This window comes from Moschus berezovskii, chromosome 26 (genome assembly GCF_049115385.1).
Source record: "Moschus berezovskii isolate FMDL1 chromosome 26, NW_MosBer_1.0, whole genome shotgun sequence".
NCBI lineage: Eukaryota > Metazoa > Chordata > Mammalia > Artiodactyla > Moschidae > Moschus > Moschus berezovskii.
This window is the reverse complement of record NC_142485.1, coordinates 38,431,833-38,448,057: the sequence shown is the minus strand read 5'-3', so window position 1 is coordinate 38,448,057 and position 16,225 is coordinate 38,431,833.

The following is a 16,225-nucleotide window of genomic DNA, read 5'->3' as shown; positions in this document are numbered from 1 at the left end:
ATCAATATTTTATATCAGAGAGTGAGCTTCTGTGACAGCATGACATTCCAGTTGGCTCTCCTTCTTCAAGTGCTATTAAAGCACACTAAAGAAAATCAACAAACCACAGTAAACATCCCTTCAAGTACAATTCTAAATAGAAATATAACAAAATGATATATTAATTTGGTACCTCAGGTTTGCATCCCCAAGTTAGTTGAAAAATTATCCTGAGGAAGGTCATTTAAAGCTACTGATGTCAGTTTCCTAGATATAAATCCTACAAAATAATGGTTCCACAGAAAAGTGATGAAAAACGTCTAAGTACCTTTAAACTGAAAAGGGTTCTAAAGTGTTAGCTTTGATGACAATGCAGAGACATGCTATACTGATCCCAGAGGTTGAGCCATGTAATGAGATAACCAGGAGCAAGCATGAGTTTATTTCAAAGTACAGGATGGTCACAGACCTACTCTGTCATCAGGTTCTGATAGTGATTACATAGTGCCATCTTAAAGTATGAAGAATGAGTGCATGCTAAGTCACTTCAGTCATGTCCAACTCTTTGCAATGCTGTTAACTTTAGCCTGCCAGGCTCCTCTGTCCATGGGATCCTCCAGGCAAGAATACTGGAGTGGGTTGCCATGCCCTCCTCCAGCGGATCTTCCCTACCCAGTAATCGAGCCTGTGACTCCTGTATTGCAAACATATTCTTTACTGTTGAGCCACTCAGGAAGCCCATGGAGAATAATAAAGGTTAAAAAAAATAAGGTTTCATTGAAAGGTAGCTTACATTGACATCAGCTTACATGCTAAGTCATCTTCCTATTTTAATTCACTCATCACTGGAAATCTTTGTTCTGAGGTTTAAGCTATTTCTTTATCATGAAAAATCTGAAATGATGAGACAACTAAGTACACAATGTTTTTCAATCCAAAGCATGAGACTTTCCCAATTTGTGATTTTTTGGAACTAAAGGCTAAAATCCAGTTCAGTTCAGTTCAGTCGCTCAGTCGTGTCCGACTCTCCGCGACCCCATGAATCACAGCACGCCAGGCCTCCCTGTCCATCACCAACTCCCAGAGTTCACTCAAACTCATGTCCATCGAGTCAGTGATGCCATCCACCCATCTCATTCTTGGTCGTCCCCTTCTCCTCCCGCCCCCAACCTTTCCCAGCATCAGAGTCTTTTCCAGTGAGTCAACTCGTTGCATGAGGTGGCCAAAGTATTGCAGTTTCAGCTTTAGCATCAGTCCTTCCAGTGAACACCCAGGATCGATCTCCCTTAGAATGGACTGGTTGGATCTCCTTGCGGTACAAGGGACTCTCAAGAGCCTTCTCCAACACCATAGTTCAAAAGCATCAATTCTTCGGCGATCAGCTTTCTTCACAGTCCAGCTCTCACATCCATACATGACCACAGGAAAAACCATAGCCTTGACTAGACGGACATTTGTTGGCAAAGTAATGTCTCTGCTTTTTAATATATTATCAAGGTTGGTCATAACTTTCCTTCCAAGGAGTAAGCGTCTTTTAATTTCATGGCTGCAATCAGCATCTGCAGTGATTTTGGAGCCCCCAAAAATAAAGTCTGACACTGTTTCCACTGTTTTCCCATCTATTTCCCATGAAGTGATGGGACCAGATGCCATGAGCTTTGTTTTCTGAATGTTGAGCTTCAAGCCAACCTTTTCACTCTCCTCTTTCACTTTCATCAAGAGGCTTTTGAGTTCCTCTTCACTTTCTGCCATAAGGGTAGTGTCATCAGCAAATCTGAGATTATTGATATTTCTCCCAGCAATCTTGATTCCAGCTTGTGCTTACAAGATACTATTTATGCAAACAAAAGTAAAGACATACCCTTTGGTATACACAATCCAGTATTGTGTTTGGATCACCTACAATTGATTGTAATCATTTGTAAACTCCTTTACAGAATATTATTGTTGAAAGGACCACATGATGAAGGAACTCTTTCCTTCAAAAACTGATACTCTGTTTTTATGTAAAATAATTCTCATTTTAAACATGACTAATTTTTAAACACTGATTTTACAAAAAAGACTGCAACTGTTTTTTGGGAGGCCAACTGTTTTGCCTTTTAGCACAAGATTATAAATAATTATAAACACATAAATTCCCCCGATTTTTTTCATGAACAAAATGGGAAAATGGTAAACTGCGAAAATAGTCATTTGGGCAGATGTCTGTGAAATAGTAATAAAGAAACAAGCTGTCATCATTTTAATCATTTGGTTATATTATTCACTTAATTTTTTTACAGAGTGCTACATATTCACAGTGAAATACTGAGTCCAACGTCCTGTAGAAGTCCCAGGAACAAAGAAAAGATGACATGATGTTATTCCCCTTCATCTACTCCTCACCTCATGTGAATCATAATGACAGAAAACCTGAAATATAATTCAAGGTGGTTTAATTATTATATTTTGGGGGCAATTCATTTAATGTCTCTGAGTATTTATAAATTATAAATTTTTAAAAAATGGTCTCTACAGTCCTTTTCAACCCTCAAATGCAATGATTATAGTGAGCTAGTTAACTGTTTAAGACATAGTAATGGAGGGAGCACAGGAAGATGGTGGAGGAATAGGATGGGGCGACCACTTTCTCCCCCACAAAATCAGCAAAAGAACATTTGAACGCTGAGTAAATCCCACAAAACAACTTCTGAATACCAGCAGAGGACATCAGGCTCTCAGAAAAGCAGCCCATAGTCTTTGAAAGGAGGTAGGAAATTGTATAAAAGATAAAAAGAGAGACAAAAGAGGGAGGGAGCTCCCGGGAAGGGAGGGTTAAAAAAAAAAAAAAAGTTTCCAAACACCTGGAAACACTGGCAAGTGGAACCTCAGAGGGCCACATAAATGGGAGACAAAAGACATAAATAATTAAAACTCACAGACTAAGTGCCCAGAGGAAACTCAGCGGAGAAGTGGCGCGGATGCCCGCGCCCCCCCACTAGCAGGCTGGGGCTGGGCAGGGAGGCACGGGCAGAGGTGCTTAGAGGGAGAACCGGGCTTGAACGCCACAGGGCAAACTGAGGGTGCGAACTTAAGATAGCGAAGCAGACACTTCAGCTAAAAGGCGAAAAGGCTACGAAAAGGCTTCAAAGAGCCCCAACCCAGGACTCCGCCAGCCCCGCCCACAGAACAGGGCGCTGAGCGAAGCGAGCTGGCAGCCGGCGGCCCATCCCCCTGCCCCCGCTGGCGCGGGCGGGGAGGGCAGCCAGCGCTGGAAGGCAGCGCGGCCCCAGAGAGGCTTCCTGGGCCAAGGTGCAGGCAGGCTTCCTTGCTAACCAAGACTTCTTGGGTTCGGGCCGGTAGATATCCGTCTGAGAAAGTGCGCTGGTTGTACTCCCAGAAAACCGAGTGGCAGGGACCGGGAAGGTGATAAGTCGCAGCGACCTCGCTTGCCAAATGCCTGGTCATCTGAGCTGCTCAGACCGGGGAAGGCACAAACCGCAGGCCCAGCCAAGTCTGCGCCTTTGTGGAGTACCCGAGGACCTGAACCTGAGCCGCTCAGACCTGGGAAGTGCATGCAACCCAGAGCTGGCTGCGGACAGCTCCTGGCAGAGCAACCTAGAGCCTAAGCAGCATAAACAGGGAAAGCACACATGCCTCAAGCGGGAGCATTCCCAGTGTAGCCAAGACACTGCGAGCACTCCCCACAGATGCCAGGGATATTTGTTAACTGCGTTCCTCCCTCCCCACAGCAGGACTGAACAGGTGAGCTGGGAAAAAAAAAAATTGTCCACACCACATCCTGGTGTCAGGACGGGAATTAGACACTGAGGAGACCAGAAAACAGAAGAGCTTTTTCAACAGAAGGAACTGCCTTGGAAGTAACAGAGGGAGAAACCTTGAGCCTACTGCAAGAATTAAGACTGAAAAACAGAGGCAGACGCTTAAGTCCAAATCCTGAGAACACCAGAGATCTCCTGTTCCAGAGAACATTAATTGATAGGTACTCATCAAATGCCTCCATACATACACTGAAACCAGGCACCACCCAAGGGTCAACAAGTTTCAGTGAAAGACATACTTCGCAAACTATCCAGCAACACAGGAGAATAGCACTGAGCTTCAATATACAGGCTGCCCAAAGCCACTCCAAACCCACTGACATCTCAAACTCATTACTGGACACTTCGTTGCACTCCAGAGAGAAGAAATCCAGCTCCACCCACCAGAACAGGCTCCCTAACCAGGGAACCTTGACAAGTCACCCATTCAACCCCACACACAACGAGGTAACTACATAATAAAAAGAACTCCACAAACTGCCAGAAGACGGAAAGGCCACCCCGAACACAGCAATATAAGCAAGATGAAGAGGCAGAGAAATACCCAGCAAGTAAAGGAACAGGATAAATGCCCACCAACACAAACAAAAGAGGAAGATATAGGGAACCTATCCAATGAAGAATTTTGAATTTTAATTGTGAAAATGATTCAAAATCTGGAAAGCAAAATGGAGTTACAGATAAATAAACTGGAGAAAAGGATTGAGAAGAGGCAAGAAATGTTTAATAAGGAATTAGAGGAAATAAAAAAGAGTCAATATACAATGAATAATGCAATAGATGAGATCAGAAACACTCTGGAGGGAACAAACAGTAGAATAACGGAGGCAGAAGACAGGATAAGCGAGCTAGAAGATAGAATTGTAGAAATAAATGAAACAGAGACGGAAAAAGAAAAAAGAATTAAAAGAAATGAGGACAATATTAGAGACATATGGGACAATATTAAACGCCCCAACATTTGAATCATAGGAGTCCCAGAAGAAGAAGACAAAAAGAAAGACCATGAGAGAATACTTGAGGAGATAATAGTTGAAAATTTCCCTAAAATGGGGAAGGAAATAATCACCCAAGTCCAAGAAACATAGAGAGTCCCTAACAGGATAAACCCAAGGTGAAATACTCCAAGGCACATATTAATCAAACAAAGATTGATTAAACAAAGATCAAATTAATTAAACAAAGATCAAACACAAAGAACAAATATTAAAAGCAGCAAGGGAAAAACAACAAATAACACACAAGGGGATCCCCATAAGGATAACAGCTGATCTTTCAACAGAAACTCTTCAGGCCAGGAGGGAATGGCAAGACATACTTAAAGTGATGAAAGAAAGTAACCTACAGCCCAGATTACTATACCCAGCAAGGATCTCATTCAAATATGAAGGAGAAATCAAAAGCTTTACAGACAACCAAACGCTGAGAATTCAGCATCACCAAACCAGCTCTCCAACAAATACTAAAGGATTTTCTCTAGACAGGAAACACAGAAAGGGTATATAAACTCGAACCCAAAACAATAAAGAAAATGGCAACAGGATCATACTTATCAATAATCACCTTAAACGTAAATGGGTTGAATGCCCCAACCAAAAGACAAAGGCTGGCTGAATGGATACAAAAACAAGACCCCCATATATGTTGTCTACAAGAGACCCACCTCAAAACAAGGGACACATACAGACTGAAAGTGAAGGGCTGGAAAAAGATATTCCATGCAAACAGAGACTAAAAGAAAGCAGTAGTAGCAATACTGATATCAGATAAAATAGATTTTAAAACAAAGGCTGTGAAAAGAGACAAAGAAGGAAACTACGTAATGATCAAAGGATCAATCCAAGAAGAAGATATAACAATTATGAATATTTATGCACCCATCATAGGAGCACCGCAATATGTAAGACAATTACTAACAAGTATGAAAGGGGAAATTAACAATAACACAATAATAGTGGGAAACTTTAATACCCCACTCACACCTATGGATAGATCAACTAAAGAGAAAATTAACAAGGAAACACAAACTTTAAATGATACAATAGACCAGTTAGACCTAATAGATCTCTATAGGACATTTCACCCCAAAACAGTGAATTTCACCTTTTTCTCAAGTGCACATGGAACCTTTTCCAGGATAGATCACATCCTGGGCCATAAATCTAGCCTTGGTAAACTCAAAAAAATTGAAATCATTCCAAGCATCCTTTCTGACCACAATGCAGTAAGATTAGATCTCAATTACAGGAGAAAAACTATTAAAAATGCCAACATATGGAGGCTGAACAAGACGCTGCTAGTTAATGAACAAATCATAGAAGAAATCAAGAGAAATCAAAATATGCATAGAAATGAATGAAAATGAAAACACAACAACCCAAAACCTCTGGGACACTGTAAAAGCAGTGCTAAGGGGGAAGTTCATAGCAATACAGGGACACCTCAAAAAACAAGAAAAAAGTCAACTATAACCTAACTCTACATCTAAAGAAACTAGAAAAGGAAGAAATGAAGAACCCCAGGGTTAGTAGAAGGAAAGAAATTGTAAAAATTAGGGCAGAGATAAATGCAAAAGAAACAAAAGAGACCATAGCAAAAATCAACAAAGCCAAAAGCTGGTTCTTTGAGAAGGTAAATAAAGTTGACAAACCACTGGCCAGACTCATCAAGAAACAAAGGGAGAAGAACCAAATCAATAAAATTAGAAATGAAAATGGAGAGATCACAAATGACAACACAGAAATACAAAGGATTATTAGAGAATACTATCAGTAATTATATGGCAATAAAATGAATAACCTGGAAGAAATGGACAAATTCCTAGAAAAGTACACCTTGCCAAAACTGAAGCAGGAAGAAATAGAAAATCTGAACAGACCCATCACAAGCACGGAACTAGAGGAAGTAATCAGAAATCTTCCAGCAAACAAAAACCCAGGTCCAGACGGCTTCACAGCTGAATTCTACCAAAAATTTAGAGAAGAGCTAACACCTATTCTACTCAAACTCTTCCAGAAAATTGCTGAGGAAGGGAAACTTCCAAACTCTTTCTATGAGGCCACCATCACCCTACGGAGAAGGCAATGGCAAGCCACTCCAGTACTCTTGCCTAGAAAATCCCATGGATGGAGGAGCCTGGTAGGCTGCAGTCCATGGGTTTGCTAAGGGTCGGACACGACTGAGCGACTTCACTTTCACTTTTCACTTTCACACATTGGAGAAGGAAATGGCAACCCACTCCAATGTTCTTGCCTGGAGAATCCCAGGGACGGCCGAGCCTGGTGGGCTTCCGTCTATGGGGTCACACAGAGTCGGACACGACTGAAGTGACTTAGCAGCAGCAGCAGCAGAAGCAGCAGCAGCAGCAGCAACAACCATCACCCTAATCTAAAAACCTGGTAAAGACCCCCCAAAAAAGAAAACTACAGGCCAATATCACTGATGAACATAGATGCAAAAATCCTTAACAAAATTCTAGCAATCAGAATCCATCAACACATTAAGATCATACATCATGACAAAGTGGGCTTTATCCCAGGAATGCAAGGATTCTTCAATATCCACAAATCAATCAACGTAATACACCACATTAACAAACTGAAAAATAAAAATTATATGATTATCTCAATAGATGCAGAGAAAGCTTTTGACAAAATTCAACATCCATGTATGATAAAAACCCTCCAGAAAGTGGGAATAGAAGGGACATACCTCAACATAATAAAAGCTATATATGACAAACCCACAGCAAACATTATCCTCAATGGTGAAAACCTGAAAGCATTTCCCCTAAAGTCAGGAACAAGACACATGTGCCCATTCTCACCACTACTATTCAACATAGTTCTGGAAGTTTTGGCTACAGCAATCAGAGCAGAAAAAGACATAAAAGGAATACAAATTGGAAAAGAAGAAGTAAAACTTTCACTGTTTGCTGATGACATGATCCTCTACACAGAAAACCCTAGAGTCTCTACCAGAAAACTACTAGAGCTAATCAATGATTACAGTAAAGTTGCAGGATATAAAATCAACACACAGAAATCCCTTGCATTCCTATACACTAATAATGAGAAAATAGAAAGAGAAATTAAGGAAACTATTCCATTCACTGTTGCAACGAAAAGAATTAAATACTTAGGAATATATCTACCTAAGGAAACAAAAGACTTGTACATAGAAAACTACAAAACATTAGTGAAAGTAATCAAAGGGGACACTAATAGATGGAGAAATATACCGTGTTCGTGGATTGGAAGAATAAATATTGTGAAAATGAGTATACTACCCAAAGTAATTTATATATTCAATGCAATCCCTATCAAGCTACCAACGATATTTTTCACAGAACTAGAACAAATAATCTCACAGTTTGTATGGAAATATAAAAAACCTCAAATAGCTAAAGCAATCTTGAAGAAGAAGAAAGGAACTGGAGGAATTAACCTGCCGGACTTCAGGCTCTACTACAAAGCCACAGTCATCAAGACAGTATGGTACTGGCATAAAGACAGAAATATGGATCAATAGAACAAAATGGAAAGCCCAGAGATAAATCCATGCACCTATGGACACCTTATCTTTGACAAAGGAGGCAAGAATATAAAATGGAGAAAAGACAGTCTCTTTAACAAGTGGTGCTGGGAAAACTGGTCAGCCACTTGTAAAAGAATGAAACTAGAACACTTCCTAACACCATACACCAAAATAAACTCAAAATGGATTAGAGAGCTAAATGTAAGACCAGAAACTATAAAACTCCTATAGGAGAATGTAGGCAAAACACTCTCTGACATAAATCACAGCAGGATCCTCCAAGACCCACCTCCCAGAATATTGGAAATAAAAGCAAAAATAAACGAATGGGACATAATTAAAATCAAAAGCTTCTGCACAGCAAAGGAAACTATAAGCAAGGTGAAAAGACAGCCTTCAGAATGGGAGAAAATAATAGCAAATGAAGCGACTGATAAAGGATTAATCTCCAAAATATACAAGCAGCTCCTGCAGCTCAATTCCAGAAAAATAAATGACCCAATCAAAAAATGGGCCAAAGAACTAAACACACATTTCTCCAAAGAAGACATAAAGATGGCTAACAAACACATGAAAAACTGTTCAACATCCCTCATAATCAGAGAAATGCAAATCAAAACCACAATGAGATACCATTTCACACCAGTCAGAATGGCTGCTATCCAAAAGTCTACATGCAATAAATGCTGGAGAGGGTGTGGAGAAAAGGGAACCCTCTTACACTGTTGGTGGGAATGCAAACTAGTACAGCCACTATGGAGAACAGTGTGGAGATTCCTCAAAAAACTGGAAATAGAACTGCCATATGATCCAGCAATCGCACTCCTGGGCATACACACCGAGGAAACCAGAACTGAAAGAGACACATGTACTCCAATGTTCATTGCAGCACTGTTTATAATAGCCAGGACATGAAAGCAACCTAGATGTCCATCTGCAGATGAATGGATAAAAAAGCTTTGGTACATATGCACAATGGAGTATTTTTCAGCCATCAAAAAGAATGCATTTGAGTCAGTTCTAATGAGGTGGATGAAATTGGAGCCTATTATACAGAGTGAAGTAAGCCAGAGAGAAAAACAGCAATACAGTATAGTAATGCATATATATGGAATTTAGAAAGATGGTAACCTTAACCCTGTATACGAGACTGCAAAAGAGACATAGGTATATAGAACAGTCTTTGGGACTCTGTGGAAGAGGGTGAAGGTGGGATGATTGGGGAGAATGGTATTGTAGCATGTATATTATCATATGTGAAATGACTCACCAGTCCAGGTTTGACGCATGATACAGGATACTTGGGGCTGGTGCACGGGGATGGCCTGGAGGGAGGATATGGGGAAGAGGGAGGTGGGAGGGGGGTTCAAGAAAGGGAACACGTGTACACCCGGGGCAGATTCGTGTCAATGTATGGCAAAATCAACCAATATATTAATGTAAGGTAATTTGCCTTCAATAAAATAAAAAAAAAAGACATAGTAATGTAATCAGATCTCATCTGTCAGCTACTTCACAGATATCATTTTACAAAACGTTTTGAAGTGGGTACTATTTTATTCCGATTTCAGTTTCACAGCTATGGTTCAGTTCAGTTCAGTCACTAAGTCGTGTCCAACTCTTTGTGACCCCATGAATCACAGCACACCAGGCCTCACTGTCCATCACCAATTCCTGAAGTTCACCCAAACCCACGTCCATTGAGTCGATGATGATATCCAATGATCTCATCCTCTGTCGTCCCCTTCTCCTTCTGCCCTCAATCTTTCCCAGCATCAGGGTCTTTTCAAATGAGTCAGTTCTTTGCATCACGTGGTCAAAGTTTCAGCTTCAGCATCAGTCTTTCCAATGAACACCCAGGACTGATCTCCTTTAGGATGGACTGGTTGGATTTCCTTGCAGTCCAAGGGACTCTCAAGAGTCTTCTCCAACACCACAGTTCAAAAGCATCAATTCTTTGGTGCCCAGCTTTCTTTATAGTCCAACTCTCACATCCATACATGACCACTGGAAAAACCAGAGCCTTGACTAGATGGACCTTTGTTGACAAAGTAATGTCTCTGCTTTTTAATATGCTATCTAGGTTGGTCATAACTTTCCTTCCAGGGAGTAAGCATCTTTTAATTTCATGTCTGCAATCACCATCTGCAGTGATTTTGGAGCCCAGAAAAATAAAGTCTGACACTGTTTCCATTGTTTCCTCATCTGTTTCCCATGAAGTGATGGGACCGGATGCCATGATCTTAGTTTTCTGAATGTTAAGCTTTAAGCCAACTTTTCCCCTCTCCTCTTTCACTTTCATCAAGAGGTTTATTTCTTCTTCACTTTCTGCCATAAGGGTGGTGTCATCTGCATATCTGAGTTTATTGATATTTCTCCTGGCTATCTTGATTCCAGCTTGTGCTTCCTCCAGCCCAGCCTTTCTCATGATGTACTCTGCATATAAGTTAAATAAGCAGGGTGACAATATACAACCTTGACGTACTCCTTTTCCTATTTGGAACCAGTCTGTTGTTCCATGTCCAGTTCTAACTGTTGCTCCTTGACCTGCATACAGATTTCTCAGGAGGCAGTTCAGGTGGTCTGGTATTCCATCTCTTGAAGAATTTTCCACAGTTTGTTGTGATCCACACAGTCAAAGGCTTTGGAGTAGTCAATAAAGCAGAAGTAGATGTTTTTCTGGAACTTTTGCTTTTTCGATGGAACTCAAAAGCCTCTTGATGAAAGTGAAAGAGGAGAGTGAAAAGGTTGGTTTGAAGCTCAACATTCAGAAAACAAAGATCATGGCATCTGGTCCCATCACTTCATGGGAAATAGATGGAAAAACAGTGGAAACAGTGTCAGACTTTGTTTTTTTGGGCTCCAAAATCACTGCAGATGCTGATTGCAGCCATGAAATTAAAAGACGCTTGCTCCTTGGAAGGAAAGTTATGACCAACCTTGATAGTATATTAAAAAGCAGAGACATTACTTTGCCAACCAAGGTCCGTCTAGTCAAGGCAATGGTTTTTCCCGTGGTCATGTATGGTTGTGAGAGTTGGACTGTGAAGAAGGCTGATCGCCGAAGAATCGATGCTTTTGAACTGTGGTGTTGGAGAAGACTCTTGAGAGTCCCTTATACTGCAAGGAGATCCAACCAGTCCATTCTAAAGGAGATCAATCCTGGATGTTCATTGGAGGGACTGATGCTAAAGCTGAAACTGCAATACTTTGGCCACCTCATGCGACGAGTTGACTCACTGGAAAAGACTCTGATGCTGGGAAAGGTTGGGGGCGGGAGGAGAAGGGGACGACGGAGAATGAGATGGCTGGATGGCATCACCGACTCTGTGGACATGAGTTTGAGTGTACTCCGGGAGTTGGTGATGGACAGGGAGGCCTGGCGTGCTGTGATTCATGGGGTCGCGGAGAGTCGGACACGACTGAGCGACTGAACTGAACTGAACTGAGCAGATGTTGGGAATTTGATCTCTGGTTCCTCTGCCTTTTCTAAAACCAGCTTGAACATCTGGAAGTTCACAGTTCATGTATTGCTGAAGCTTGGCTTGGAGAATTTTAAGCATTACTTTACTAACGTGTGGGATGAGTGCAATTGTGTGGAAATTTGAACATTCTTTGGGATTGCCTTTCTTTGGGATTGGAGTGAAAACTGACCTTTTCCAGTCCTGTGGCCACTGCTGAGTTTTCCATATTTGCTGGCATCTTGAGTGCAGCACTTTCACAGCGTCTTCTTTCAGGATTTGAAATAGCTTAACTGGAATTCCATCACCTCCACTAGCTTTGTTTGTAGTGATGCTTTCTAAGGCCCACTTGACTTCACATTCCAAGATGTCTGGCTCTAGGTGAGTGATCACACCTTTGTGATTATCTGGGTCATGAAGATCTTTTTTATACAGTTCTTCTGTGTATTCTTGCCACCTCTTCTTAATATCTTCTGCTTCTGTTAGGTCCCTACCTTTTCTGTCCTTTATGGAGCTCATCTTTGCATGAAATGTTCCCTTCGTATCTCTAATTCTTGAAGAGATCTCTATTCTTTCCCATTCTGTTGTTTTCCTCTATTTCTTTGCATTGATCGCTGAGGAAGGCTTTCTTATCTCTCTTTGCTATTCTTTGGAACTCTCCATTCAAATGGGTATATCTTTCCTTTTCTCCTTTTCTTTTCACCAACTGTCTTTTCACCGCTATTTGTAAGGCCTCCTCAGACAGCCATTTTCTCTTTGCTTCTTGTTCCTTTCATTCAGCTTAATTTGATTTTTAATGCAAGGGAGTCATCATGTATCACGTACATGAAATGAAGGTGAGAGACTGATGTGTATAGGTTCATTTGGACAAACATGTGCATCCATATGGCCCCCACCCCAATGAAGATCTGAGTACTTTCATCAACTCAGGAAGTTCCCTCCACAGCTTTTAAAAGAAGTGAGGTGTCTGATGACAGCCCACAAGGAACTGAATCCTGCCGCGACACGGTGGATGAGTGAGGAAGCTACAGAGGGGCTCCATCCCAGGCGAGCCTTGAGATGGGTGAGGTCTGCCACAAAGATCCAGAGCCAGATGACCTGGATGGTCTAGATAAACTTTGCCCTGATGGCTGACCCACAGAATCATGTTGCTTTAAGCCACTACTGTTGGGTAATTTGTTAGGCAGCAATAGAGGACACAGCAACAACAGGCTTGTAGTGAGATTTGCATTTGCTTTGGGAGACTCAGTGCAGTGTTTGAAGATGCATCCTCCAGACTGGAGGCTGTCAGAGTGAAGGCGATTCTATGGTTGAGCATCTCAATAGTTTTTACTTAAAAGGCAGGAAGAACATGGTGCCCTTAGAGATCAGGTGGTAAAGAAGCTGCAGTCATTTCCATTAGCAAGGAGAGAGAAGAGTAGACTTCTTGTGAGGTTGGTTTGGACAGTTTTTGTTTTGTTCTGTGCCCAAATAATTCTGGAATGCTCTTTGTTTTGTCTTGCTCCATCATCATTGATTGACTTATTTTTGATTTGCTGGTCTTTAAAACTGTTTATGTTCATCTGGAGAAAATTTCTAATAGCCAAAACAACTACCTCCCAGTTGAAAGCACTCAGGGTTCTTTTCTCTCTCTTTCTCAATCCATAAATATTCTCCAGACATTCTTGTACAACTCTTTTTTTTGTGGATGCCCCCCAAAAGTTCAGTTCTCTTGAATAATATCTAGGAGTGGAGTGTTCATAGTCTAGGCAGATGTATAACTTCATAAGTAATTGCCAACTATATTATTTAAAAAAAATTTTTTTTACAATTTTGTGTTAGTTTCTGCCATACAATTATATTCTTATCAGTAATCTATGAAAATTACAGATGCTCTACATTTTCAAAACATAATGTTGAAAATTTTTCAATTTTAGATATTCTAGTGAGTGTAAAGTAGCATCTTATTTTGGAAATGATTTCAATTCCCCTGATGATTAACAATATTGAGCATCTTTTCAGTGCCTATTTGGCCATTTGTTCATCTTTTTAAAATTTTATTTTTATTTGGATGATGGTTGCTTTACAATGTTGTGTGTACATCTTCTTTCTCAGGTTTCTATTCAAGTCCTTTGCCCAATTTTATTGGATTTTCCTTTCCTTATTGATTTGTAGGAGTTCATTGTACACGTTGAATATATTTCCTTTGTCTTTTATCAAATAAATGCACAATGAGTACTTTTATACAGTTTGTATCTTTTGTTTTCATTACTTTGTCCCTTAAAAAGCTAAGGTTTTAAATTTTGATAAGAGTCGAATCCATTACTGGCTCCTTTAGACTTTCACAACCTGTCTAAAAATTTTGCCTATCCAAGGGTCAGGATGATATTCTTCTCTATCTTCTTCTAGAAACTTTATAACTGTAACTTTTTATGATTGGATCTATAATCCACTTCAGATTAATATTCAAGCATGGACATGGAACAACGGACTGGTTCCAAATTGGGAAAGGAGTACATCAAGGCTGTATATTGTCACCCTACTTATTTAACTTCTATCCAGAGTACATCATGTTAAATGCTAGCTGGGTGAAGCACAAGCTGGAATCAAGATTGCCAGGAGAAATACCAATAGCCTCAGATATGCAGATGACACCACCCTTATGGCAGAAAGCTAAGAGGAACTAAAGAGCCTCTTGATGAAAGTGAAAGAGGAGGGTAAAAAGCTGGCTTAAAAGTCAACATTCAAATAGATAAGATCATAGCATCCAGTCCTGTCACTTCATGGCAAATAGATGGGGAAACAATAGAAACTGACAGACTTTATTTTCTTGGGTTCCAAAATCACTGTGGATGCTGATTGCAGCCATGAAATTAAAGGACGCTTGCTCCTTGGAAGGAAAGTTATGACCAACTTAGATGGCATATTAAAAAGCAGAGACATTACTTTGCCAACAAAGGTCTGTCTAGTCAAAGGTATGGTTTTTCCAGTAGTCATGTATGAGTGTGAGAGTTGGATCATAAAGAACGCTGAGTGCTGAAGAATTGATGTTTTCTAACTGAGGTGCTGAAGAAAACTCCTGAGTCCCTTGGACTGCAAGAAGATCAAACCAGTCAATCCTAAGGAAATCAATCCTGAATATTCATCGGAAGGACTGATGCTGAAGCTGAAAGTCCAATACTTTGGCCACCTGATGCAAAGAACTGACTCATTGGAAAAGACCCTGATGCTGGGAAAGATTGAAGTCAGCAGAAGAAGGGGATGACAGAGGATAAGATGGTTGGATGGCATCACCGATGCAATGGACATGAGTTTGAGTAAACTCTGGGAGTTGGTGATGGACAGGGAGGCCTGGCGTACTGTAGTCCATGGGGTCACAAAGAGACACGACTGAGTGACTAAACTGAACTGAAATATAAGCATATATTTTTACATAGAGAAATGAACTTTTAATTTTTCAAAGATTAAATTATTTTATAATGATCAGAAAAGCATATATCATGAAATTTTTGTTCATGTTGAAGTTCTTTAACGTTTAGTTCTTTATTATCTTGTTGCTCTGCCTAGAAGGGCTTCCCATGTGGCACAGTGGTAAAAGAATCTGCCTGCCAGTGCAGGAGATGCATGAGACTTGGTTTTGATCCCTGGATCTGGAAGATCCCCTGCAAAAGAAATAGCAACCCACTCCAGTATTCTTTGCCTGGGAAAATTCCATGGACAGAGGAGCCTGGAAGGCTGCAGTCCGTGGGGTCGCAAAGAGTTGGACACAAATGAGCACAACAACAGCACAGTTAAGCATCTCATAAATCCTGGAAAGAATAAGAATTATTATTTTATAAGGTTTGAATAGGGGATATTTCTTTTTATTGTTGATTTTTTAAAACAAGACATTTTCCCATGATCTACTTATAATTATTGTAGCTATTAGTAATTTAACTTTATGAAATTTCCAAATTGTTATTTACAATAATACATAAATGAAGAATAATATAATTCCTTAGGTTTTATGAAAGTTTAGGTTTTTTAGATAACTATTTTATCATTTGTAAATTGCCATTACTTGATTTTGCCAGAAGAAATTACATCCAAAACAAATGAGGTCTGGAAAAAAAATTTTTTTTCATTTCATTCGTCTCACCTTGACATTTTGAAGCAAACCAATAAATCTTTTTTTCTTTCTGAATTGCATGAGACATTTTTGTTTCTCTGCTAGTTTATAAAACACTAAAGAAAACACAAAATAATAAACATTAGGCAAGGAAACAGCATAAACTGGGAATCGTTATCATTTGCTAAATGGAATGGCCTCCACAGCCTCCACTTCATCCTCTCCCCTCTCCCCAGCATTCCCCCGCTGTAGGTCATGCACAGACTTTTCATTAAATTGTGAAGCGTTAGGTCGGCTCAACCAAGGCAATAAGCATCCTAAGGAAATAGCACCGATTG